This window comes from Equus caballus, chromosome 26 (genome assembly GCF_041296265.1).
Source record: "Equus caballus isolate H_3958 breed thoroughbred chromosome 26, TB-T2T, whole genome shotgun sequence".
Classification (NCBI taxonomy): domain Eukaryota; kingdom Metazoa; phylum Chordata; class Mammalia; order Perissodactyla; family Equidae; genus Equus; species Equus caballus.
In genome coordinates, this window is record NC_091709.1 from 7,574,214 (window position 1) to 7,598,755 (window position 24,542).

Genomic DNA, 24,542 nt, shown 5'->3' on the forward strand with positions numbered 1-24,542 from the left:
TCTTCCCCAAGCAGAAAAAGAGGAAGACTGACAACAGATGTTAACTCAGGGCCAATCTTCCTCAGCAAAAAAACCAAAAAACATTTCAACACAAACTTTTACATGTTTTGTATAATTCTGATTTCAAGGTTTTATTAGGCACAGAATTAAAACATTTGGCCTGATCAAAGTTGTCTCAGGTAAAACGGCTGGGACAAAATATCACGGTCAAAAAGAGTACACATTGCAAGACTAAAGTGTCCCCTGCTCATTTCTTTGCATTTGGCCTTTCTGAGTAAAATATATCTTTATTGAGGTAAAATACACATAACATAAGATTTACCATCTTTACCATTTTTGCGTTTATGTGTCATTAAGAACATTAAGTTCATTAAGTGCATTTTAAGGGTATTAAACACAATACGGCTGTGCAACCATCACCACAATCCACCTTCAAAACACTTTTCATCTTGCAAAACTGAAACTCTATACCCATTCATCAGTAACCTCCCATTCCCACCTCCTCCCAACCCCTGGCAAACACCATTCTACTTTCTGTCTCTCTGAATCTGGCTATTTCAGGTACCTCATTTAAGTGCAATCACACAAGGTTATATTTTGTGGCTTATTTTAGTTAGCATAATATTCTGAAGGTTCATCCATGGTGTACCATGTCTCAGAATGTCGTTCCTTTTTAAGGATGAATAATATACCATTGTACATATATACCACATTTGGCTTATCTACTCTTCCCTGGACAGACACTTGGGTTGCTTCCATGTTTTACCTGTTATGAATAAGGATGCCATGAACATGGGTATGTAGATATGTCTTTGAGAACATGCTTTCCATTCTTTGGGGGGTATATACCCAGAAGCAGAATTGCTGGGTCCTATGGTAATTCTATTTTTAATTTTTTTGAGGAACTGACATACTGATTTCCATAGCAACTAAACCATTTTATATTCCCACCACAGTGCACAAGGATTCCAATTTCTCCACATCTTTGCCAACGTGTTTTCTTTTCTCTTTTTGATAGATGCCATTCCTAATGAATGTGAGGTGGTATCTCACTGTGTTTGACTTGCATTTCCCTAACGATTAGTGATGTTGAGCATATTTTCATATGCTTACTGGTCATTTGCATATCTTCTTTGAGGAAATGTCTATTCAGGTATTTTGTTCATTTTTGACTTGGGCTGTTTGTTTTCTGTTGTTGAGTTTAGGAGTTCTCTGTCTATTCTTAATATTAAGGCCTTGTCAGATACATGGTTTGCAAATATGGTCTCCCACTCTGTAGACTGTGTTTTACTCTACTGGTAATACCTTTAGAGACACAAAAGTTTTTATTGTACATAAAGTCCAGTGTATTTTCTTAATTTATTACCTGCTCCTTGGGTTTCATATCCGTGAAATCACTGCCAAACCCTACTTTGCAAAGTTTTGTCTTATGTTTTCTTCTAAGAGTATTATATTTTAGCCCTTACATTTAAGTCTTTGATCCACTGGGAATTAAGTTTTGTATATGGTGTTAGGTAAAGGCCCAAACTGATTCTTTGTATGTAGATATTTACTTTTCCAGCACAACTTGTTGAAAAGACTGTCTTTTCCCCACTGAATAATCTTGGCACCCTTGTCAAACATCACTTGAGGGTTTATTTCTGGGCTCTCAATTCTGTTTCATTGGTCCATATGTCTGTCTTTATGTTATTATAATGCTGTTTTAATACTGTAGATTTGTAGTACGTTTTAAATCAGGAAGAATGAGTCCTCCAACTTAGTACCTCCTTTCAAGACTGTTTTGGGTACCTGGCTTACTTGAGACTCCATAAGAATTTTAAGATGGTTTTTTTTTATTTCAGCGCAAACTGTCCTTGGGATTTTCATAAGGACTGCACTGCATTTGTTGATGTCTTTGGATAATGCTGACACCTTCACAATAAGGAGTCTTCCAATCCATGGTGATGGGACATCTTTCATTTCTAGTAGTGCTGGCTGGGTGTTCAGGTTGAGGGGGCAGCAATCTTACATGCAGTCATGCAGAAACCCACCATTCCTCCACGTGGTGCCTTCACCATTTCCTTAGAACTCATCGATAGTCAACAGAGGGGAACACATGTAAAATGCACGTGGGAAGTTTTCAAGGACTGGGTGTGGAGGGAGCACACATTTCTCCCACTCCTCTCCACTGCCAAGAACTACAGACTGAACCAGCAGATCCTAACACATGGGGACTGTAGACTAACCAAGGGCCAGAGACTCAGGCTCCTGGTAGAACCATCTGCCAGCTCAAGCTGAGCCACTAAGCCTTTATCTGGCACTGCAGACTAACGAGGGTTAAGACTCATGCTCTTGTTACAGCATCCTGTCAGTCTAGACCGACCCATTAACCCTGGACTGGGAAGCCAGTTAGATCGGGAGCTCAACACAAAAACAGCGCCTCTCAGATCCAAGAGGAACTTACCCATGGTCCTCGGAAACAGCGAACAAGATGGAGGACTCAAAGGTTTTGTGGGTACCAATGCCTTGTTTCTCATCCCTGAAACCATCAGATGCCTCCTTTGGACCCCACTGCTGCCACCAAACTGTTACAAAACAAAATTCAACTGAGTCAATTTTAAACATGTTATTGGCTTTATTCAACAATCCAATCCAATCCAATCTAGCAGGGAGAAAGGAGCTCTGAGGGGCTGTAAAATCTAAGACCTTTATAGGCAGAAGGGAGCAGGAACAAGGAAGTTACACTAGACAAGAAAGCAGGCTGGTTACTGCAAGGTTGGTTACCTTCCTTTAGGGGATGGCAGGGGTCTCTCAGGCAGATGACTACCCAGTGCTCATCAGGCGATTCCCGATGGACTGGTGTTAAGATTCCATTCCTGGGAGGGCCAAAAGTTTAATTAAGCCTCGGTTTGTTGATGTTGAGCTTAGCCTAAGTGGCTCCATTTGGGCCTGCTGTCTTAACACACGAGACTTCTGCTGGTCCCCTGCTTTCCCCAGTTCGCATATCCACTGTACCTGCCTCCAGTTCTTCCCCTTCAACACCGTAATCCCACAACACAACTACTCCCGACACTACCATGACTTCTTCGACCACACCTCCCCTCTACTTTCCACAGTGACAGCAAGCTGCTTCACCACCACCACCACCATTTACGTCCAATGGTCTGAGGGGGCTGCCCATGCAGTGAGACTCAGAAGTTGCAGGGCCTGTCCCTTGCCCCCCAATCACCTGCCCCCCAGCTTAAGTGCTTACCCTGCTGATAGACTCAACTATAGCCAACTCCATCAAACATTACATCTTTGCCCCAAGCTTCCTTCAAACTCTCCACTCATTTCTCTCCCAACTGTCTTTTGAGGGGTCATTTTGGGGTAGGCTTTGAGCCACCCTGGTGATTTTGTGCCCATGCACAAAAGCTCCTGGCCCACCTATCTTTAATTGTACCACCTGGAATCATCTGGCACAGGTAGCCAGTGAATGGGCACAAATTACTGGTTTTACCTCCAAGAGCTCTAACGAATATTTTACACTAAGAACATCTACTTTTGGCTTTTACTGTGGCCTGATATCACAAGGCTCTCACCCAGAGCGGTCCTCTCTTCCCGAGCCCTCTTAGTAGCTTTCCCCAGGCTATATTCTGCAATGCATCATTGTCTCTCTTGGCCTGCTTCTAGAGGTATAGCCCTCAGGTTGCAGGTGCCCTGAGTTTCCTGCCCTGACTGGTTATCACCCACCCAGAGATACTGCCAGTCCTTTAGTATTGGGTGTTTCAGTTCTACTGGGATTGACTGGACTGGGCACAGGTACAGTGGCCCTACCCACACAAAATCAGGTAAATGAGGCCAACCAAGAAGTATCGACAACCTTAACCCAATGTGGACAACAACTGTGTAAGACCCTATCCTAGCCCTTGTGCAAATCTCATGAGTCTCGTGCCTAAATGGTTTTAGGAAACGGCCTGGCCCTGGACTATCTATACTGGCCAAGGAAGGAGGGTGTTGTGCCCTCCCAAGGACCACAGGGTGCACGTACATCAACAATCAAAAGTTCAAACCTGCTGCCACCAGATAGCACAAGAGCTTAAAATATTGCATAATATTACCCAAATCTTTGAACAGATGCACAAGGCCCCCAGGATCACTGAAACTATTTTCATGGCTGGTCTCTCCAAGTCAGGGACAACGGCTACCAATTGGATTTTAGACTGCTGCTGGTATAATTACAGGATTTGTTACTATATCCCTAATCAGATGTTTGCTCTCTTGGCTACAATGTGCCCTATCCCTAATAACTCCATTAATCACTCTATTAAATTAAATAAGGTTAATTAATAACCTAATAGATTTAAAATTTTCAAAATTTTTATGGAAGAAAACCTGCTTAACATAAAATACATTGTTTTAAGTATTTTAATGTATACAATTCAGTGGCTTTTGGTACAATGATAATGTTATGTGGCTATCACTACTATATAATTCCAGAACATTTTCAACATCTCCAAAAGAAATCTACACTCAGTCACACTCTATTTTTTCCTAACCGAAGCCAATGGAAACAACTCACCTGTTTTCTCTCTCTATGGATTCGCCTATTCTGGACATTTCATTCAAATGGCATCATACCATCTGTGGCCTTCATGGATGGCTTCAAATAGCAGACGTTTTTTGTTTTTTTTTTTAATATTTTTTTTTATTAATGTTATGATAGATTACAAGCTTGTGAGATTTCAGTTGTACATTTTTGTTAGTCATGTTGTGGGTACACCACTTCCCCCTTCGTACCCTCCCCCCACCACCCCTTTTCCCTGGTAACCACCGATCAGATCTCCTTCTCAATATACTAATTTCCACCTATGAGTGGAGTCATATAGAGATCGTCTTTCTCTGACTGACTTATTTCGCTTAACATAATGCCCTCGAGGTCCATCCACGTTGTTGTGAATGGGCCAATTTCGTCTTTTTTTATGGCTGAGTAGTATTCCATTGTGTATATATACCACATCTTCTTTATCCAGTCATCAGTTTCTGGGCATGTAGGCTGGTTCCACGTCTTGGCTATTGTAAATAATGCTGCGATGAACATAGGGGTGCAACGGACTCTTGAGATATCTGTTATCAGGTTCTTAGGATAGATACCCAGTAATGGGATGGCTGGGTCATAGGGTATTTCTATTTTTAACTTTTTGAGAAATCTCCATACTGTTTTCCATAGTGGCTGTACCAGTTTGCATTCCCACCAACAGTGTATGAGGGTTCCTCTTTCTCCACAACCTCTCCAACATTTGTCGCTCTTGGTTTTGGATGTTTTTGCCAATCTAACGGGGGTAAGGTGATATCTTAGTGTAGTTTTGATTTGCATTTCCCTGATGATTAGCGATGATGAACATCTTTTCATGTGTCTATTGGCCATATTCATATCTTCTTTAGAGAAATGTCTGTTCAAGTCCTCTGCCCATTTTTTGATGGGGTTGTTTGTTTTTTTGTTGTTAAGCAGTGTGAGTTCTTTGTATATTATGGAGATTAACCCTTTGTCGGATAAGTGGCTTGTAAATATTTTTTCCCAATTAGTGAGCTGTTTTTTTGTTTCAATTCTGTTTTCCCTTGCCTTGAAGAAGCTCTTTAGTCTGATGAAGTCCCATTTGTTTATTCTTTCTCTTGTTTCCCTCAACTGAGGAGTTACAGTGTCCGAAAAGATTCTTTTGAAACTGATGTCAAAGAGTGTACTGCCTATATTCTCTTCCAAAAGACTTATTGTCTCAGGCCTAATCTTTAGGTCTTTGATCCATTTTGAGTTTATTTTGGTGTGTGGTGAAAAAGAATGGTCAATTTTCAATCTTTTGCATGTGGCTGTCCAGTTTTCCCAGCACCATTTGTTGAAGAGACTTTCTTTTCTCCATTGTAGGCCCTCTGCTCCTTTGTCGAAGATTAGCTGTCCACAGATGTGTGGTTTTATCTCTGGGCTTTCAATTCTGTTCCATTGATCTGTGGACCTGTTTTTGTACCAGTACCATGCTGTTTTGATCACTGTAGCTTTGTAGTATGTTTTGAAATCAGGGATTGTGATTCCGCCGGCTTTGTTTTTCTTGCTCAGGATTGCTTTAGCAATTCGCGGTCTTTTGTTCCCCCACATGAATTTTAGGATTGTTTGTTCAATTTCTGTGAAGAATGTTCTTGGGATTCTGATTGGGATAGCATTGAATCTGTATATTGCTTTAGGTAGTATGGACATTTTAACTATGTTTATTCTTCCAATCCATGTACAAGGAATGTTTTTCCATCTCTTTATGTCATCGCCTATTTCTTTCAAGAAAGTCCTGTAGTTTTCATTGTATAGATCCTTCACTTCCTTGGTTAAGTTTATCCCAAGGTATTTTATTCTTTTCGTTGCGATTGTGAATGGGATAGAGTTCTTGAGTTCTTTTTCTGTTAGTTTATTGTTAGTGTATAGAAATGCTACTGATTTATGCACGTTAATTTTATACCCTGCTACTTTGCTGTAGTTGTTGATTATTTCTAATAGTTTTTCTGTGGATTCTTTGGGGTTTTCTATGTATAAGATCATGTCGTCTAGCAGACGTTTTTTAAGGTTCATCCGTGGCCTAGTATGTAGTAGTACTTTATTCCTTTTTATGGCTGTATAATATCCTATACTATGAATATGCCACATTTGGTTTATGCAGTCATAATTTTATAGAAATTTGCTTCTGTTCCACTTTTGGACCATGGTGAATAATGTTGCTTTGAATGTCCATGACTGAGTTTTTCTTTGAACATGTTTCCAATGCTCTTTTGCACATACCTAACATGGACTACCCAGGTCAAAGGTAATTCTAGGTTTAAGATTTTAAGAAATGCCAAGCTATTTTCTGCAGTGGCTGCATCATTTTACATTCCCACTAGTAACTGATGACGGTTTCCCTTGTTCCACATCTTTACCAACACTTGGGATTTTTCCATTATGTTGAATATGGCCTTCATGTCGAGTGTGAAATAGTATCACATTGTAGTTTGAATTTGCATTTCCCTAATAATTAATGACACTGAGCATCTATCTTGTGCTTATTGGCCATCTATGTATCTCCTGGAGAAATGTCTATTCCAACTGTTTGCCCATTTTCATTGACTTCTTTGTTTTGTATTATTGAGTTCTAAGAGATCTTTATATATTCTCAATATTAGATCCTTATCAATTATGTAAGTTACAAATAGCAGGAAACTTCCATAAGCCATTTTCAACAATCGATAGAATATCCAGACAGAAAAATAGGAAACAGCGGACATGAACAACATTAAATACTAAATGGATCTATCAGACATATACAGAACCTTTCAGTGAACAGCAGCAGAATCCACATTCTTCTCAAGGGCACAGAGAATATTTTCCAGAATAGATCATATGTTAGGTCACAAAACAAGACTTAAAACAATTAAGACAACTTTGAAGAAGACACAAAGAAATGGAAAGATATTCTGTGCTCATGGACTGCAAGAATTAACATAATTAAAATGTCCATTCTTCCTTAAGCAATCTACAGATTCAATGGAATCCCTATCAAAGTTCTAACGATGCTTTTGTAGAAATAGGAAAAACCCATCCTAAAATTCATATGGAATCTCAAAAGACTCAAAACAGCCAAAACAATTCTGAAAAAGAACAAGAAAACTGAAGGACTCACACTTCCTGATTTCATAACTTACTACAAACCTACAGTAATCAACACAGTGTGGTATTGACATAAGGACAGACATAGAGACCAATGGCAGAGATAGAAGAGAAAGCCCAGAAATAAACCCTCACATACATGGTCAAATGATTTTTGACAAAGGCGTCAAGACCATTCAAGGAACAAAGGACAGTCTTTTCACCAAATAGTGCTGGGAAAACTGGATATCAACACGCAAAAGAATCAAATTGGACCCTCATGTAACACCATACACAAAAACTAGCTCAAAATGGATCAAGGACCTACATGTAAGACCGAAAACAATAAAACTCTTAGAAGAAAACATAGAACAAAATCTTCCCAACAGAGGACTTGGCAATGATTTCTTGGATATGACACCAAAGGCACAGGTAACAAAAGAAAAACAAATAGACAAATTAGACTTAACGAATATTTAAAAAATTGGTACACTAAAAGGCACTATCCATAAAGTAAAAAGGCAACCCACAGAGTCAAAGAAAAGAAAATATTTGCAAATCATATTTCTGACAAGAGACTGATATCCAGAATATACAGAGAACTCCTAAAAGTAAACAAGGAAAGAAGCCAATTCAAAAACAGGCAAAGGACTTGAAGAGACATTTCTCCAAAGACTTAGAAATGGCCTATAAGCACATGAAAAGATGCTCAACACCACTAATCACTGGGGAAAGGCAAATCAAAATTACAATGAGATACCACCTCACACCCATTAAAGACGGCTCATATCAGAAAAAGAGAACGTGAATGTTGGCAAGGATGTTGAGAAATTGAAATCCTTGTACACTGTTGATAAGAATGTAAAATGGTACAGCTGCTATGGAAAACAGTATGAAAGTTCCCAAAAAAATTGAACACAGAACTACCATATGACTCAGCAATTCCACTTCTGGGTATATACCCAAAAGAACTGAAAGCAGGATCTCAAAGAGATATTTGTACACCCATGTTCATAGCAGCATCGTTCCCAATAGCTAAAAGGTGGGAACAATCCAAGTGTCCACTGATACATGAATGGATACACAAAATGTAGCATATACATACAATGGAATATTATTCAGCCCTGAAAAGGAAGCCAATTCTGCAATATGCTACAACATGGATGAACCATGAGGACATTATGCTAAGTGAAATAAGCCAGTCACAAAAAGATAAACACTGTGTGATTCCACTTACATGAGCAACTTAGAGGAATCAAAATCATAGAGATGGAAAGTGGAATGGTGGCTGCCAAGGGCAGAGGGGAGAAGGGAGAGTTCTTGTTTAATAGGCATAGAGTTTCAGATTTACAACAGTTATAGGGCTGAATGGTGGTGATGGAGCCCAACAACATGAATGTATTTAATGTCACTGAAGTGTTCACTTAAAAATGGTTAAGACGGTACATTTATATTTTTTGTTATATGGATTTTAATTCAATATAAAAAAAAAAAGAAATGAGCTATCAAGCCACAAAAATACATAGAAGACCCTTAAATACATATTGCTAAGAAGCCAACTGGAAAAAGCTACATACTCTATTCCATAGATTTCACATATTCCAATTATATGACACTCTAGAAAAGGCAAAACCATAGAAACAGTATAAAGATCAGTGGTTGCCAGGGGTTGGGAGGCAAGGGATGAAGAAGCAGAGCACAGGGCTTTTTAAGGTAATCCAACTCCTCTGTAGGGTAATGTCAGGGTGGATACAGGAGATCATGCATTTGTCAAAATCCAAGTACAAGACAGTGAACCTTAACGTAATCTATGGACTTAGTTACTAACACTGTGTCAATGTCAGTTGATCACTTGTAAGGAATGAACCACACTAACCAGTGGTCATGCAAGATATTAACAACAGGGGAAAATGTGGGGGAGGAGGGAGAAATGCTCTGCACTATTTGAATTTCTCTATCTAGAACTTTCCTAAAAAAAAATCTGTTAATTAAAAAATAATCAATGGAAGGTAGGCAGTGGATAGAAATATGGATGAAACAAGAGTATCAGAATACTGATAAATGTTGAAGCGATGGGATAGGGACATGAGGGTCTATTACATTTTTCTGTTTAATTTATGTATGTTCAAAGTTGTCCACAATAAAACGCTTTTAAAACTCCAGATTAAATCTTGATTATACGTACAAGGAATCAAGGAATGTGAAGAAAACAGATATTTTTGCAGCAAGTACTCAAGGGGCACACTGAGGGAAGGTGCAATCACACCAGATAGAGCGTGAATGTCCTCATCTCCTTGGGAAGGTTCAGAGCTCAGGGAGCAAGGCGGGCAACGGCACAGTAGGCAAGTGACAGATAGTGAACCTGGAAAAATGCTGGCCCTCACTGGTCACAGAAATGCCAACAATAGGCCCTGAGAGAATTGTCCCAGGTTTTACAATGTCGAGACACCTACAGTTAGAGTGGGCTCAGAAACGGAGCACCGTGTCCTGTGAGAATGCCACTGAGCTCCAGCTTTCCGCAGAGCAAACCTCCTGAATCCTGGGACCATCAGGCCCCTGGTCCAGCTGCTCTGTTACAGGGAATCCATCCAAAAACAAAAGATGATGGACTGAATAATATACGTTTTATGTCCCCTTTGACATAAAAATCCCTAAAAATAGACCCAAAGATTCCTTCTTTGATGAACAAATTCATAACAGCCCTGGGAATCACCAAGAGAGCAGACATTTTGAGGAAGACATCAAAGAGAGACAGCAGCTGGTGACCTGGGATCCCTGGAGGGCTCTGGGTGGGCATTGGAGACCAAGCCAGGGTGCCCTCTCTTCCTCCCACCCTCCCCCTGCCGCTCACCTAATGCCTCCTGCATCCCTCCTCCACTCCCAGCCCCTCACACTCCAGGAACAAGGAGCAGAGGCGCCATTTACACCAGCGAAGCATCTGTCCCCTTGCTCTCTGCCCCATCCTGGGCGGCAGAGCCCAGCCCCGCATCTCCTCAGGGCCCAGCTTGCTCCTCCCTGGCCCTCAAAGCTCCTCCTCTCCATCCAGTCCCAACTGGAGCACAGACACCTGATAGCTCTTCTCCACCTTACAAACAAAACTCTCCCTCGGACCCAGGCTCCCTTTTGGCTACTGTCCACTTTCCTGACTCCCCTTCATGGCCAAACCTCTTAAGCAAAGTGCCTTGCCCCTACTGCCCTCCACTGCTCTCCTTCACCCACTCCAGACCCAGCTCCATTCTCACCACTCCAAGAAGACTGCAGTCACCAGTGATCTCATGTGGCCGAGTCCAGCCATCTCTTCTCCATTCTGCCCAGAGCTGTTATCTGACCCAGCTGAGAACCCCTTCTTGCTGCCATACCCCTTTCCCCTCCTGGCTCCCAGGACTCCATGCTCTATCATTTCAGTCTCCTTTCCTGGACCGTCTTCAGCTGCACCTCTACAAACACCGCCTGCTCCTAGGCTGGGCCTGGGCTCTTCTACACAGTTTCTCTAGGAAACCTCACTCAACTCCACGGTTTTAAACACCTCTGATCTCACTCGGACACTGCAAACACACAGATGCAGCTTTAAGAGGCAGGTACCAGCTCCCCAGCATCAGCATCTAAGGAGTATCTCAAACTCGATTCCTCTCAACATTTTACAGTTGTATGAGTTCCAAAGAAAGTATTACGTATTTCCAAAAAGGAGGAGAAATCTGGATACAATAAATAGCAGTGAATAAAGGAACCCATAAACTGTATACTTATATCCAATCACAGTTGCTTGATGGGGAAAATAACATTATAGAACTAAGAACAGTCTTGAGCTGGGGAGTGGAAGGTGAGGAGCTGGGAGTGTAGGAAACAGGAACTGATTAACTCTAAGCATTTACAGAAAGAAAGGCGGAAACGGTTGTTCTTAAAAGCTGAAAGATATTCACAAGAAGAATAGAAACAGAAACAATGCGAAAGCCTATAAAATTAAAAATTAAATAAAACGGCAGGCCCAAATTTCAACTTATCAATAATCACAATCGTAAATGGGTTAAATCACTCTATTAAAAGATGAAGGCTCTCAGACTGAGTTAAAATATACCTATTAAATAAAGGGATACGAAAAGATTGAAAATGAGATAAAGATGACTTCTAAAGGGACAAAAAGGGGTTTTCTGTGTTGATAACAGTCAGGAACACTTATGCACCTAACAACATGGTCTTGAAACATAAAGCAAAACTGGACAGACAAGAAGGCACAGGCAGCTCCAGAATCACAGGAAGACTGACCTTCCCTCTTCTAGAAATCCAGTCAGGTGATACAGCAAGTTAGGAAAGAGATCTGCTGATGAACACAAAAAGCTAGATCCAGCTGCAGCTGAGGGAGAACAATGTAAGCAACTAGTGGAGAGGACGCACTCTTCTCAAACCACCACAATGGACTGTGTGCTAAGCCACAATGAAATCTCTAAAGAACCCAAAATGCAGATGTCTACAAGTGACCATATTACTGGACCTTAAGGAAATAAAATTAAACAAGAATTACAAACAAACTGGCTCCCCTCCCCCAGTCTATCCACTTGAAAAACTGTCCACAACCTTCTAAATACCTTGCGTTAAAGAGAGAATCCAGACTGAAAGGACACACTCTTTAGAAATGAACAGCAACGAGAGCAACATGAGGCAAATCTATGTGTGAGGACAAAGGGACAGAGAAGGGACACAGCCTCCACCACAGGTACTAGGAAATATCAACTGTACACGAAGAAGCTGAGCACTTCCCTCCAGTAGCCAGAACAACGACACAATAAAACCAAAGACAGTGGAAAGAAGTGAAGATTCATGAGGCAGAAACAATGGTGTTGACCTGATCAATGGAGCCATGGGCTGGTTGTTTGGAAAGACCTGTGACAGTGACAAACCTTGGGCAGTCTGATTAAGACAATGGCACCAAACAGTACCATCAGGAATGAGAAACTATAGAAATAGCTTTGACGTGACAGGAGAACAGAGTAGATAACCCTGACCAGGACTAGGATGCATTTGGAAACACGCAGCATGGGTTTTGTTTCTTGTTTTGGGTTGCACTAATGGTTGTTGCCGTGGGGGTCAAGGAGGTCCCGAACCGTCTTTCACACAAGAGCCGTTTCCCACCTGAAGTGTTACTTACATCCCGGAGGACACACATTGATGCAGACTAAATGATCAATGTAGTAGGAAAATGTTTTCCCTGTATAGTAAAAGATACTATCTTCAGTATGGAAAAAACATCAAGAAACCAATGTTTACAAGTACTAAACCGTAAAAGAAAGGGAAAAGCAAAAACCTAGCCAACAAACACAGAAAAAATATATTCAACTTACTCATATGGGGAGAGAAATACTTATGTAAAGCACAAAAACAGTCTAGGAGATTACATACCAAATTTTACTAACAACAAGAAATGAAAGTTGCGAGGCAGGTGAGAAATGGAAATTTTCACCACTTCTTGGCTTATATGTTCCTATAATAATGTTTTAGTTTTACAAAAGAGAATGTATTCTACTCAAACAGATGTTTAAAATTTTAAAGAAATTATTAAAATGTTCAAAATGACTTCAGTTCAAGGACATGCATTAAAGCATGAATGGAAAGAACCTCCCCATGACTCTAATAAGAGTCTCCTATAACTTTTCTAATAGTTTACAATGTTGATTTTATTTTACATTTAGATTTTGACTTGGGATTTACGTTTGTGTGAGGGATGCATTAAAAGCTGACTTCCCCCGTGCAGGTGGAAAACCAACCATCCAGGCACCGACCACTGAGCAGTTCCGGCTTTCCCAGCTGCCGAACTGGCTCCTTTCCCACCGGCTGAAAACCTACAGCCACAGATACCTCTCGAGCACCCTGGAGCGAGCAGAGTAAGCTTTCCAACCTGGGCTCCCTGTCCACAAGGGACAGCTACTGGCAGAGCCTTCTCCTGATGTGGCAGGGGGCATGCTGCACACACAAGTGCTCAGGGGCCATCCGCTGTGGAGCAGGACACCCCTCACCCCCGAATGATGAGCAGGCAGTGGGGGAGCCTGAGGGCCCAGTACTGACCTCAGCTGGGGGACAGCAGCCTGCTCAAGAAGGGGAAGCCCACTCTCCTCAGCTCGTCCAGCTTCTGCAGCATGTGCACTTGGCTGTCAGGGCACCGCCCCTCTGCCACATGGTAGAACAGCTCGCCGTTCTTCTTCTCCACCTGCTCCCGCAGGCAGCACCCCCGCTTTTGTTCTGCCAGGAGAAGCAGCAGGTCGAGGAGACCTCAGGCCCCCAACGCTGACAGGATGACCCCGTTGAGGGACATGGGGCTGGTGTCACTGTGCTCACTCTGCACAGCTTCCACAGCTGGCTTTGGGGTGACAACTGTTGGAGGGGCAGAGGAGCTCTGGGAGGGCTTCTGAGGCATTGCTGTGAATGAGAACTTGGGGGCTCTGGGCCAAGCCCTTGTCAGGCCCCAGACGGGTGGGCTCCATGTCTCTCTACAGCCTCCTTCGCTCGACAAGCGCTGTGGGGACAGATGGCCTCTCTCGAGTGTGCTTGGAGAAGAACCTGTAAGAAAGAAGTGAGCCGATAAATCTGCACGCCCCAATCCTGGGGGCTGAAGTCCCCCACAGAAATGCCACTCTTATCTAGCAAGCCCCCGGTGGGGGAAGTGAAGTCTCACCACCAGCATCTACAGCAGACGTGTTTATTTCTGCCTGGCTACCTGACATTGTGGCGGCCACAATGTCTCCTAGAGTTCCTTCCAGAGATTGCTGCACCCACTCCTGACCGGCGGCTTCCTGGGAGGCCCTGGGTGCAGTCTCACCCTGCAGAGCGGCTCCCTTCAACCTGCGGGACTCTGGCTTGGCCCTCAGGTTTTCACTCAAGGACGGCAATGAACTGGCAGCGACTTTCCCGTCTGCTTCACTCCCATGTTCTCTCAGGGCCCCCGTGGGGAAATGTTCACTACAGAGGAAAGAATACTTACTGGGGGTCCAGTTATCCCCGTGAACAGCTTTTAACCACCGGATCAGGTGTTTTCAGTCCTTTACGGGGAGCCTGCAGGATAAATGACAAAGTAGTTAGAACAAAAGAATTAAAGGATCAACTATAAAAGCAAAACAAGTGTTTTTGCGAACACCTACACCTGTAGCAACTTTCTCCATTTAAATATTTAGTACAGATTTAAGGAACACCTTAACTTGCAAGTTATTACTGGAACAGAAAGATGAAAGACCCCCTGTCTACCTCAAGGAGCTTACAGTCTGTAGTGCAGAGGAAGGAAGGAAGGTGGGGAACTCCTCCCAGGCTGTGGTAAATGCCCTGAGGGGTACAGATGCTCAGGCACATAGCACAGGATGGCATCAAGACAACAGGAAAGGTTCCAGGAAGCCGCAGGAATAGTTCCTAGAAGCTCACGGCTGATCAATCCTCCTGCTGTGCCTGGGATGCAGGGCAGGACTTTGGGTGCTAAAATGGGGAGGGTTGGGCCCCTACTGCGAAGCCAGGCCAGATGTCAGCCAGCAGAGCATCCCAGACAGTCAGCAGGGTGCTGGCCCCAGCTGTGGCTCACACAGCTGAGGATGCAAGACCACCTCCAAGACGAAGTGAGATTCAGAAGCTGTTCTGTGTTTCTGCACTACCAGGAGGAAAACTGCTCGCTTTAAAAAAGCAACTGGCCCGGAGAAGATACTGACCAAGAAACTTAATGATTCCTTCTTCTCATTAAGGTAAAATCTCTACATACACCCAACTGTGCTCGCGGGGAGGGTGCGGCGGACTCCCCGAGGGCTTTCTGCTCCACCCGAGGGCACCTAGCACCTTGAGGCTGCTGTGGACCAGGCCCAGGGTGGATCCTACCTCTTCAGGAAGTTCTAAGCAACGTGATTTCCAAACTCAAAATGCTGTGAACACGTTACCCAAAGAGCCAACCCCCCTAACACACACAGCGCGTTGGCCATGACGCATACCAAGAGCAGCTTTCTTGGCAGCGCTGTGCTTCATTCTCAAAAGCAGTAACAAAACTTTGGGGACACAGGCTCTGAAGGGAACTGTCAAGAAAGCTCGGTGGCTGACGCCTGGAATAAGCTCATATTACTAGCTCCTCGAGAGCTTAAGCAACTTAAGACTTAGAACAAATCCCTGTAAGCTTCCCATAAGAGTACGGGTAACAAGCGCCATTCAGGACTTTCACTGCGATCACAGCCTGCAGCACGAAGGAGAAGGACCTGCCAGCAGTCTCTTCCGTTCACCGTTCTGGGGCGTCCAGGAGGCGGGCAAGGCCGCCGAGAAGGACTCGCTCAAACAGCTCAATTCCAGGAGCCCTCACGAAGGGAGCCAGGCCGCGGGGAAGACACAGCCCTCATGCGGGGCGGGAGCCCCCCGAAGAAGCGGCCAGGGAGCCCCGTCCCGCAGCCCGCGGGGGCGGCCCCGGGAGGAGGGCGCCCGCTCCCCCCGGGACCTCTCACACGCGGCGCCGGGACTCACCTGCGGGCGCAGAGCCGCCTTTCCCCGGACTGCCGGGACCCCTCTACAAAGAGCGCCTGTGGGGCGAGGCCATCCAGGAGGAAGAAGCTGCATTCGCTCAGCCTCACCGCTGATGCCAGAGCTCGAGGCAGGCTCCCCGCCATCGAAAGAACCAAAACGTCACAGCAAGTGAAACGCAAGAGGACAACTGAGGCAGGGAAGAGCGTCCCCAGAATGACCTGTTCCTGGACGTCGTCGGCCCCAACCCGACCCAACGCAGAGATGGGGCCGCGGGTCGGGGGTGAGAAGGCGGGGAGGGTCGTAAGCCGGGGCCGGCGGCCGGGCGTTGCCGCGGGGGCCCGAGGCGCCCGCCCCAGAGCCGGCGGCGCGGACCCTGCCCCTCCCGCCGGGCGCCGGCTGTGCCGCTGGAGCGGCCGCGAGGCCCCACGCGGGGGCTGACCGGGCGGCGGTTACCCGTGGCAGAACACGGCGGCTCCTCCGCGCGGCCCGGCCGTTGGGAGCGGTTCGCGGCCGCCCTAGAGTAGGGCTCGCGGCGACACGGCTACAGGACGCGGGAGCCGATCCCTCTGTCCTCAGCGCGCCCGGCGTCGCGCAGCAAGGAGCGCAGAGCCCGGCCGCACGGCAAGATGGCCGCGCCCGCGGGCCGGGCACAAGGCGGGCTGACGCGCCCTGTCCCGAGTCCGGGCGCCCAACCGCGTCTGCTTCCGCTGCCCAGACAGGTCGCTGCCGCCGTCCTCGGAGGGAACGACGCAGGACGGGTAGCCGAGACCAGTCCCGGCCCTCCGCGCTGGGCCCCGCCGTGCGCCAAGATGGCGGCCGACGCACTTCTGCTCGCACTTCCGGCCCCGCCCGCGTTTGCTCGGTAGGATGAACCTTCCGCGCGACGCTGCGCTCAGTCGCGGGCGGAGCGGGAACGTGGACGCGGGTGACGGCTGGCAGGGGCTTGGGGTCGCCCCGGAGCGTGCGCTCGCCTGGGCCCTGGGTCCCCGCGCGTCGCCTGCCGTGGCGTGGGCGCGGGGCGGAGCGGAGTCTCCAGCAGGGCAGCGGGCGGCGTCCGTGGGGAGGCCAGCGCGCTTGTGTCGGTCCCGCGTCTGCGCGCCCGGCGCTCTTCCAGTCCGCGCGCGGCGCTCGGCGGCCGGCCCGACACGCCCGAGGCCGCTGCGACGGGCGAGGGGCGCCGGGGGCGGCGGGCCCGGAAACCGCTGTTTCCTGCCCCGCTGGGTGGAAGCGCTCCGTCTCTTAGGAAGTTACATTCTGGGTGGAGAGGAGAAGCGTACTCCAACACTCACAGTGCACGCGTGTTTTTATTGTTATTATTTCAGGGACCAGTAGATCGTTCCAGCTCCTTTTTCTGTGACTGAAAATGGAAACTGAATCCATCTCGTCGTGTCTTAATTTCTTGGGGTCCTAATACAAAGTGTGTGGGGGGGAGGGGGGCAGGTGTTGGTGCCTTGGCCAGTCCTGTCTTGCTTCTGCTCCAAAGGGGACAGTTCCTTGATATTTTTCTGGCAAGATGTTTTGGATCTGTGCAAGTAGCCCTGAAAGCCTTTGTACCCGGGCTCTTTCTTCCAGAGCAGTTTTAGTTCTTTCATTCTGGTAAGGAGTGACTTGCCTTTCACTATCCCCGCGTCTGTAACGCAAGGCTTTCATCTGCTTTAATTCCGCCTGTCATCCTGGATGACCTTGTTTTTGCTTCCTTTTTCTTTTCGGGGCAGCTGTAACATAAGTTCACTGGAGTCTCACTTTGGGAACTGTAAGGTAGACATGTATGGCCAATATTTCAATGATTTGTGGCGTCTCGTCACTTAAATGTGTTACATGGCTGGAGGAAACAGCAGCCCTGACTCCCATTTTAAGCAGATGTATTTTTTGCGAAGGAAAACAGGAAAAGTATCAGTCAGTGTTGTACTGTTTGCTGGGTACACTGGGTGGGGGAAGGAATAAAATTATTATCCATTTCTTTTTAAGTTATTCCTGCTCTCATGCCTACGACTATTCATAGAAGAGAGTTGATTAAGGTAGAAGACATGGTTTAATATCGGTCGTATTACCTTAGATGTGAAAGTCATCATGTTAAAGTTAGGTGTAGCCACGTGATGATCTGTAATGGGATGCTGAAGGCTGCTTTAAAGTAGAAAAAGTGTTTGTATTTGAAGGCCTCTGTCGATGCTGATAAAAAAATCTATGGTATTTGCAGGACGTGGTGGGGAGTTTTCTTTCTGACGTGATGCTGTACGTCCTTTTAGGGATGACTAATGGACCAGCCTCCCCTGATCCCTGGAGTTCTTATAGATTTGGCCTTCGTTGCCGGAGTGTTGGGCAGTTCCTGGTTGTTTTTATAGTCATCCATTCATTAAAGTACATTTCTTATTGAGCGCAAGGTTTTGTCAGGCGTTGTTCTAGACGCTACGGCTAGAGAAGTGAACAAAACAGACAAAAAGGAGGAGATAAAGAGACGTTGTTCTAGACGCTAGGGCTAGAGAAGTGAACAAAACAGACAAAAAGGAGGAGGTAAAGAGACGTTGTTCTAGACGCTAGGGCTAGAGAAGTGAACAAAACAGACAAAGAAGGTCTGCCCTGGCTGACCTTCTAGATGTGACACCAGTGGTGTGGCTCCTGTGGAGAGTGATGTGGGCCCAGCTGAGGGGGCTGGAATTGTGGCCAGGAAAAGCCTCACCGCAGAGGTAAGTTTTGAACAAGGCCCAAAAGCAGTGCAGGAGGAAGGCAAGCAGCCTGCTTTGGGAGCGGCAAGAAGTGCAATGTGGCCAGGGTACAGTGGGTTGGCGTGACGGCAGCAGGAGCTGAAGGCAGAGTGGTGACTTAGGCCCAATCGTGGGGCCTTGTTGGTCATAGTGAGGACTTGGGCATTTATGTGTTCTGAATGAGACGGTGACCCTTTGGAAGGTTTTGAGAGGAGGAGTAACATGACCAGACATATGTTTAGCAGACTCGCTCTGGCTGCTCTGTTGAGAATATACTGCAGAGGAGCTAGGGCAGAGGCCAGGAGCCCAGTTAGGAGGCTGCTGTAATACGCCGGGCCAGAGGCCTCGGAAGCTTAGGTCAGGGTGCGGAGAGGAGGTTGAATTCTGGGTGTGTTTGAAGGTCGAGACAGGAGGACTGGGTACGAATTGGAGGTGGTGAGGGGTGGGGTTGGGAGGGAGGGGTGGGAGACAGTGCTGAGTCTCTGGCCTGAGCTCAGAAACTCAGCTGGGGAAGACTTGCGGAGGTCCTGCTTGGTGGGGAGCTGTTGGGAGTTTGGTTTCTCTAAGTTGGCTGTGAGATTTACTTTTTGTCTAAGGAAAGCAGACAATGAGCACCTGCAATACGTTGTATGAAATCCCTGTGCCCCCCTCCCTGGCTCTTCCTGGGCGCAGACATCCCACGGGAAGTCCTCTGGGTGGAGGTTCCTCTCTGCAAACCTTCTTGAATGTTCCACCCTGTTGGCACCGCCCCTCCCTGGCTTTGTCACCTTGAAAAGATTTACTCACTTAGTTGAACCTCAGCTTTTTAAAAAATAAAAATTTACGCAATCAATAGAGCTTGAAAGACAGTATAAAATATTTCCAAAGAGGTAGGAAAAAGAGAATATTCTAGTATTACATTGAATGTGTTAAAAATCCTTGTTTTCCTGCTCTCCCCCGCGCATGTGTAATGATATTCTGAGGTCTGTGCTTTTCTCTGGGATGGGTGTTTGCAAATGGAATTCCAGGGCTTAGACTCTAACAGAAGTGTTAAGTACGATTAATTGTAAAACAATTTCTTGCCATGGAAATCATAATTAACTAATATCATTATATTCTGAAAGTAATAAATATATGTGGATTTTCTTATTGAACTGGAAAAATGCTTTACAATTTTCTTCCCTCCTTTCCACGTAAACCGTGGTTTGTGTGAATTTGCTGGATTGTTCAAACGCTGGGTTGTGTCACTTACAAGATCGCTGTGGTCCAAAGCCGTGTGATTGGGAGCAGAGGCCTGGGGTCGGGGTCTCTAAGGTAATGCGCCCTGGAGCCTGCACAGGGAAGGGCTTCAAGGCCCACTCGTGCTTCCTGGGGAGCCTCCGCCTGTCGGTGTCCTCCCTGCTCACACCGGCATAGAACGAGCCTTTACGCTGAGAGAAGCTGCAGAGCCCTGGGAAGCGGGGAGGCACAGGCACAGGGGCGGGCTGCTGCCCTCTCTGAGGTGGTCCCTGTGCTTCCCCTGGGCCTGTGTGTAGACATTGGTTGCGGTTTTGCATCTCAGTGTAGGTGCCCTCAGAGTGCAATTTGTGCACATTGAGAAAGTCGGCGAAGGCCAGTTCTGTGTCTGGGTTAGGGTTTATGCATTTGGGGTTCATTTGGGTTACAGCCTTCACCTGAATCCTGCTGAGAGCTTCCTCACTGGTGAGGGGGGAGCCCTTCTCTTACTCCTCCGGCAGAGGACCGCGTGTGAGCTCCCAGAGTTCCTTCCTGTGGCTGCTCAGCTGTCCCCCAGGCCTCCTGCACCAGGGACTGACTGACCCACTCCGGGTCTTCTTTCTGCACCGGGAGAGTCCAGGATGTGTCTGACTCTCTGAATGAGCTCTTCCTGCGGTCCTGTGGGAAGCAGGCTGCGTATCTGTGCTGACTCCAGTGTTTGTGTTTCTTTCCTTTGGATTCGTGTATCGAGTGGACAGTGCAGCCCTGTGGCTCCAGTTTCCCTTAGCACTTTGTCATTTTATTCCCTGTGTGAGAAATAGCATTTTGAGTTTCTTGGGCTTAAAATTGTAAATTGATGGAGAGATATAATGTCAGTTAGGCAAGAAAACTGTGGAACTAAATAGAACTTTTGTTCCTTTGAGGCAACAGAATCTCAAGATGTGAGATGAATGTGTTTAAGTTTTCAGGTACATTTTTCATTTTTACGTCAGTGTTTGTGCATGTCCCTAGAGAAAATTAAAATTTAAAAGAACAATGGAATTTTTATTTTAATTGATGTGGAGAAAACTAATCCAAGTTTATCTAAGTCTTGAAAATCCTACTACATTTAAGAAGCTAACCCCAAACCCCTATTGGATTATAATATGTTACTCATTCCTGAAAATACCTGCTGTGTGAGATATAGTGGAAGGACAAACTAGGATGCAACTTGTCCTTTTAGTTAGCAAGAGATTTGAAATTTTCCTTTTGTATGATTTACTCTTTTGTAACTGTTAGTGTGGTAAAGGAATTACATGTTAGAATGGTTTCCTATGTACAAAAGTTAAAATTAAAGAAAAACTATTAAATAGTTTATATATACACATGATGTATATAAAATTTTCTGTTTATTTTAAATAAGTCTGTGAGATAGAAAAGCCTAACTTCAGAAGACTCACTGCCAACATTTCCGGGTCCCCTCCAGCACGGTTACTCTAGCCACCCTCAATACACAGTTTTGATCATTCTTGAGCTTCCTGTTGGTGTTTCTTTATATAAAGACATTCATTGCAAATGCATATTTTTCTTACCCACATTTGTCCTTGTAAGGAGCAGTCAGACCCCTCGCTTTTTGGTGTGTGTTGACAGCTTATGCCTCCCTCCCCCTTGTCCCTCGTGTCCATACCCGGACCTGCTGAGGAGGAAGTCCGGAGGCTCCCTGTTCTGGCATTGGCTTCGCATCCAACCACACAAGCCCCTGTCTGTGTGCAGAACTCTTGCCCTGGCCCCACCCCTGGCAAAGATTTTTTGCTTTGACCAAACTTTAGTCAGGGTCCTGAACCCTCTGCTAGGCCTGTCTGTGTAATTCCTTGTAAACTCCGGTTTTAGCAAGAACCTTGCTAACTAGTTTATCCGGAACTTGCCATCCCCATTCTGATGCCCCTGGAGATCTGCTCGGGCTCCTCCTCCTCCACCATCCCTCAAGTGATGTCTGATCACTCAGATCTGTCTTTAGGAAGAATCCTGTTAGGTCAGATTAGCCAGAACCCCCCAAACACTTGATATTTCTCTTAGTAATTTTCCGTCCCCTGACCGCCACCATGCTGTCTGGCTGTGAATTCTCACTTGCCCATGCTGCATTCAGAGTTGAGCCCAATCTCATTTCTCCTCCACTGTAAATCCCATCAAGTGGTCTCTACCTATTGCAATGGTCTTGAATAAAATATGCCTTACATCTTTGTCAAGTGTCATTGAATATTTTTTCTTTAAAACCCCCAACCACAATAAAACCCCAAGCCAGAATCCTTTCCTTGCTCTCCCAAGTCATTTCAGAGCTGCTTGAGATGCTGGCCCTGCCCTCCCCGGAGTCCTCTATTATGTGAGTCATAAGACTTTCCCTACCCTCTGTGTCTGGTGGGGGCGGGTATGGGGGGAGGTGATGCACACTATCCTCATTCTCAACATGGGAACCACAGCACTTGCCAGTGAGCAGTAATATTTTGAAAGGAATCTTTTTTTCTGAGCAGTAGGTCTCAACAGTGGGCTTAAAATATTCAGTAAACCATGTTGTAAACAGATGTGCTGTCATTTAGGCTTTGTTGCATTTATAGAGCACAGGCAGAGTAAATTTAATTCTAATTCTTAAGGGCTCTAGGATTTTCAAAATGGTAAATGAGCACTGGCTTCAACTTAAAGTCACCAGCTGCATTAGCCCCTAACAAGCGAGTCAACCTCTGCAAAGGCCTGGGGCGGGGGTGGGGGTGGGGGGGGGTGGGGGGGGTGGGGGGGTGGGGGATGAGGGTGGGGAGGGGAGAGAACAGGACCAGTTAGAGGAACTAGAGGTCAGTGGGGGAGCTCCACTTCTGGTTGGATCTCTGGGGGACAAGGAGGCAGTGTCTTACCCCCCATGTCTGTCCACAGCTACCAGACCCTGGCCAGGGAGCACAAAGCACTGATGCAGAAGTATCTGCACCTGCTGCAGATTGTGGAGCTGGAGAAGACAGTGGCCAAGCAGCTGTAGCAGCAGATCAAGGATGGGGAGATTGATATTGAGCGGCTGAAGGCAGAGTGACTACCGGCCAGGGGTGCAGAGGAGGCTGGCTGGGTACCCGGGACCCAGGGCTGGCACCTCACACCTCAGGCTCCTGCAGGATCAGGGGGTCACCTGACGGGCAGGGGGGGACCAGCTTCCGGCCACAGCTATGCCAGCCTCCAAACTTAAATTTAGTGATGCCGGCAGAGTGGGAAGTTCCTGTAGTCAGATCTGAGTTCAAATCCTACCTCTGCTGCTTAACAGTTACAACCTGGAGTACGTCCCCCAATCTCTGTGCCTCCATTCCTTCATCTATAAAACAGGCCCTTTATACTTGTCTGACAAGGTTTTGAGGATTCAGTGAGAATATTTATGGGCAAGGTTTTAGTTATACTCATGACCACATTGACTGTTCCCACATTATCAGCTAACACTCCAGCGCCACAGGATCCCTGGTAGGTCATTAGAGTGTGGGCTTCTGGCTCAGCTCCCAGCATCCCCTCCCTCTGCCTGTCATGAGAGCTCCTACAGGGGCTCACTGGGCATCGGTCAGGAGGCCATGCTGTTGCTAGGTTAAGCCTTCTAGAACTTCACTACTCAAAGTGTGGTCCATGAAGCAAAAGCATGTTAGAAAAGCAGAATCTCAGGCCCCACCTAGACCTCTGAAATGAGAATCTGCACTTTCCCAACTTCCCAGGTGATTCCATTTACGTTAAAACTTGGGAGGCGCAGGCTCTCAGTCCCTTAGATGCCCCTCAGCAGCTGTCCACCTGACCACGGAATGATCGGAGTGCCCCTCACCCCCTCACCTCTCCACAGTGCTCAGAACCATCTGGCCACGTCACACAAGGACCAGGCACTCTGGGCTGAGAAGAGGAAAATGGAAACATAGATTCTTACTACCAGGGTTGGCTACATAATTTGTAGGGCCTGAAGCAAGGAGAAAATGCAAGGCCTGGGGGCAATCGGGGAAGTCGATCTCCCCTTACCACAGCCCACCACCCACCCATGGCAGACAGGCGACCCCCATCTTCAACCTTCAGCCTCCTCTAACCTCCGTGCCATGATACACTCAGTACTTAGATGAGGGGTGGGCACGAGTCCCCTGCCAAGTCACCCACCTAGTGCTCTGGCACTGTCTCCTCACCTGCTCTGAGACACCACGGGGTGTGCACTGGACCCACCTTCTCTGCACCCACACCCAGGCCCCTGCAGAGGGTGGAGGGTGACTTACAGTGGGATGTGAATCTTCCTGGCTGACTCATCCATTTGCACCCAGACAGAGGGTAGAGGAGATCATGGGTCGTGGGGTGCCAGTGTGTGGGGAGGGAGCAGCTGAGAACCCATCCAGGGGAGGCAGCAGGAGGGAGGAACGTGTGTGAGCTGGGGGTCCAAGCCCCTGGGGTGTGCTCCATTGTTCCATCAGATATCACTTAGGAAACAGAGATTCAGCAAGAAATGATTGAGAACTTCAAGATGGAACTGCAGAACGAAGCCCTGAGCATGAGGCCTTCTGAGCGTAGGGCCCATCACACACCCTGGAAGC

General features: G+C 46.4%; 1 protein-coding gene across 50 annotated transcripts in view; it reads right to left on the reverse strand.

Moving 5' to 3' along the window:
- Nucleotides 1-16,436, reverse strand: part of LOC102150103 (ral guanine nucleotide dissociation stimulator) — a 31,686-nt gene extending 15,250 nt beyond the window's left edge. For 35 of the 50 annotated variants that reach the window (XR_011432943.1, XR_011432936.1, XR_011432935.1 and 32 more), the window contains exons 1-3: nt 16,088-16,250; nt 14,589-14,659; nt 13,676-14,167 (exon numbers count right to left, since the gene is read on the reverse strand). The gene's annotated coding sequence lies outside the window, so the exon portion shown is untranslated. Of the gene's footprint in view, nt 1-2,443; nt 2,565-2,763; nt 2,856-13,675; nt 14,168-14,588; nt 14,660-16,087 lie in introns of those variants that run through there. The other 15 variants (XM_070252379.1, XM_070252364.1, XM_070252382.1 and 12 more) reach the window with 9 other exon arrangements.
- Nucleotides 16,437-24,542: the final 8,106 nt, after the last annotated feature.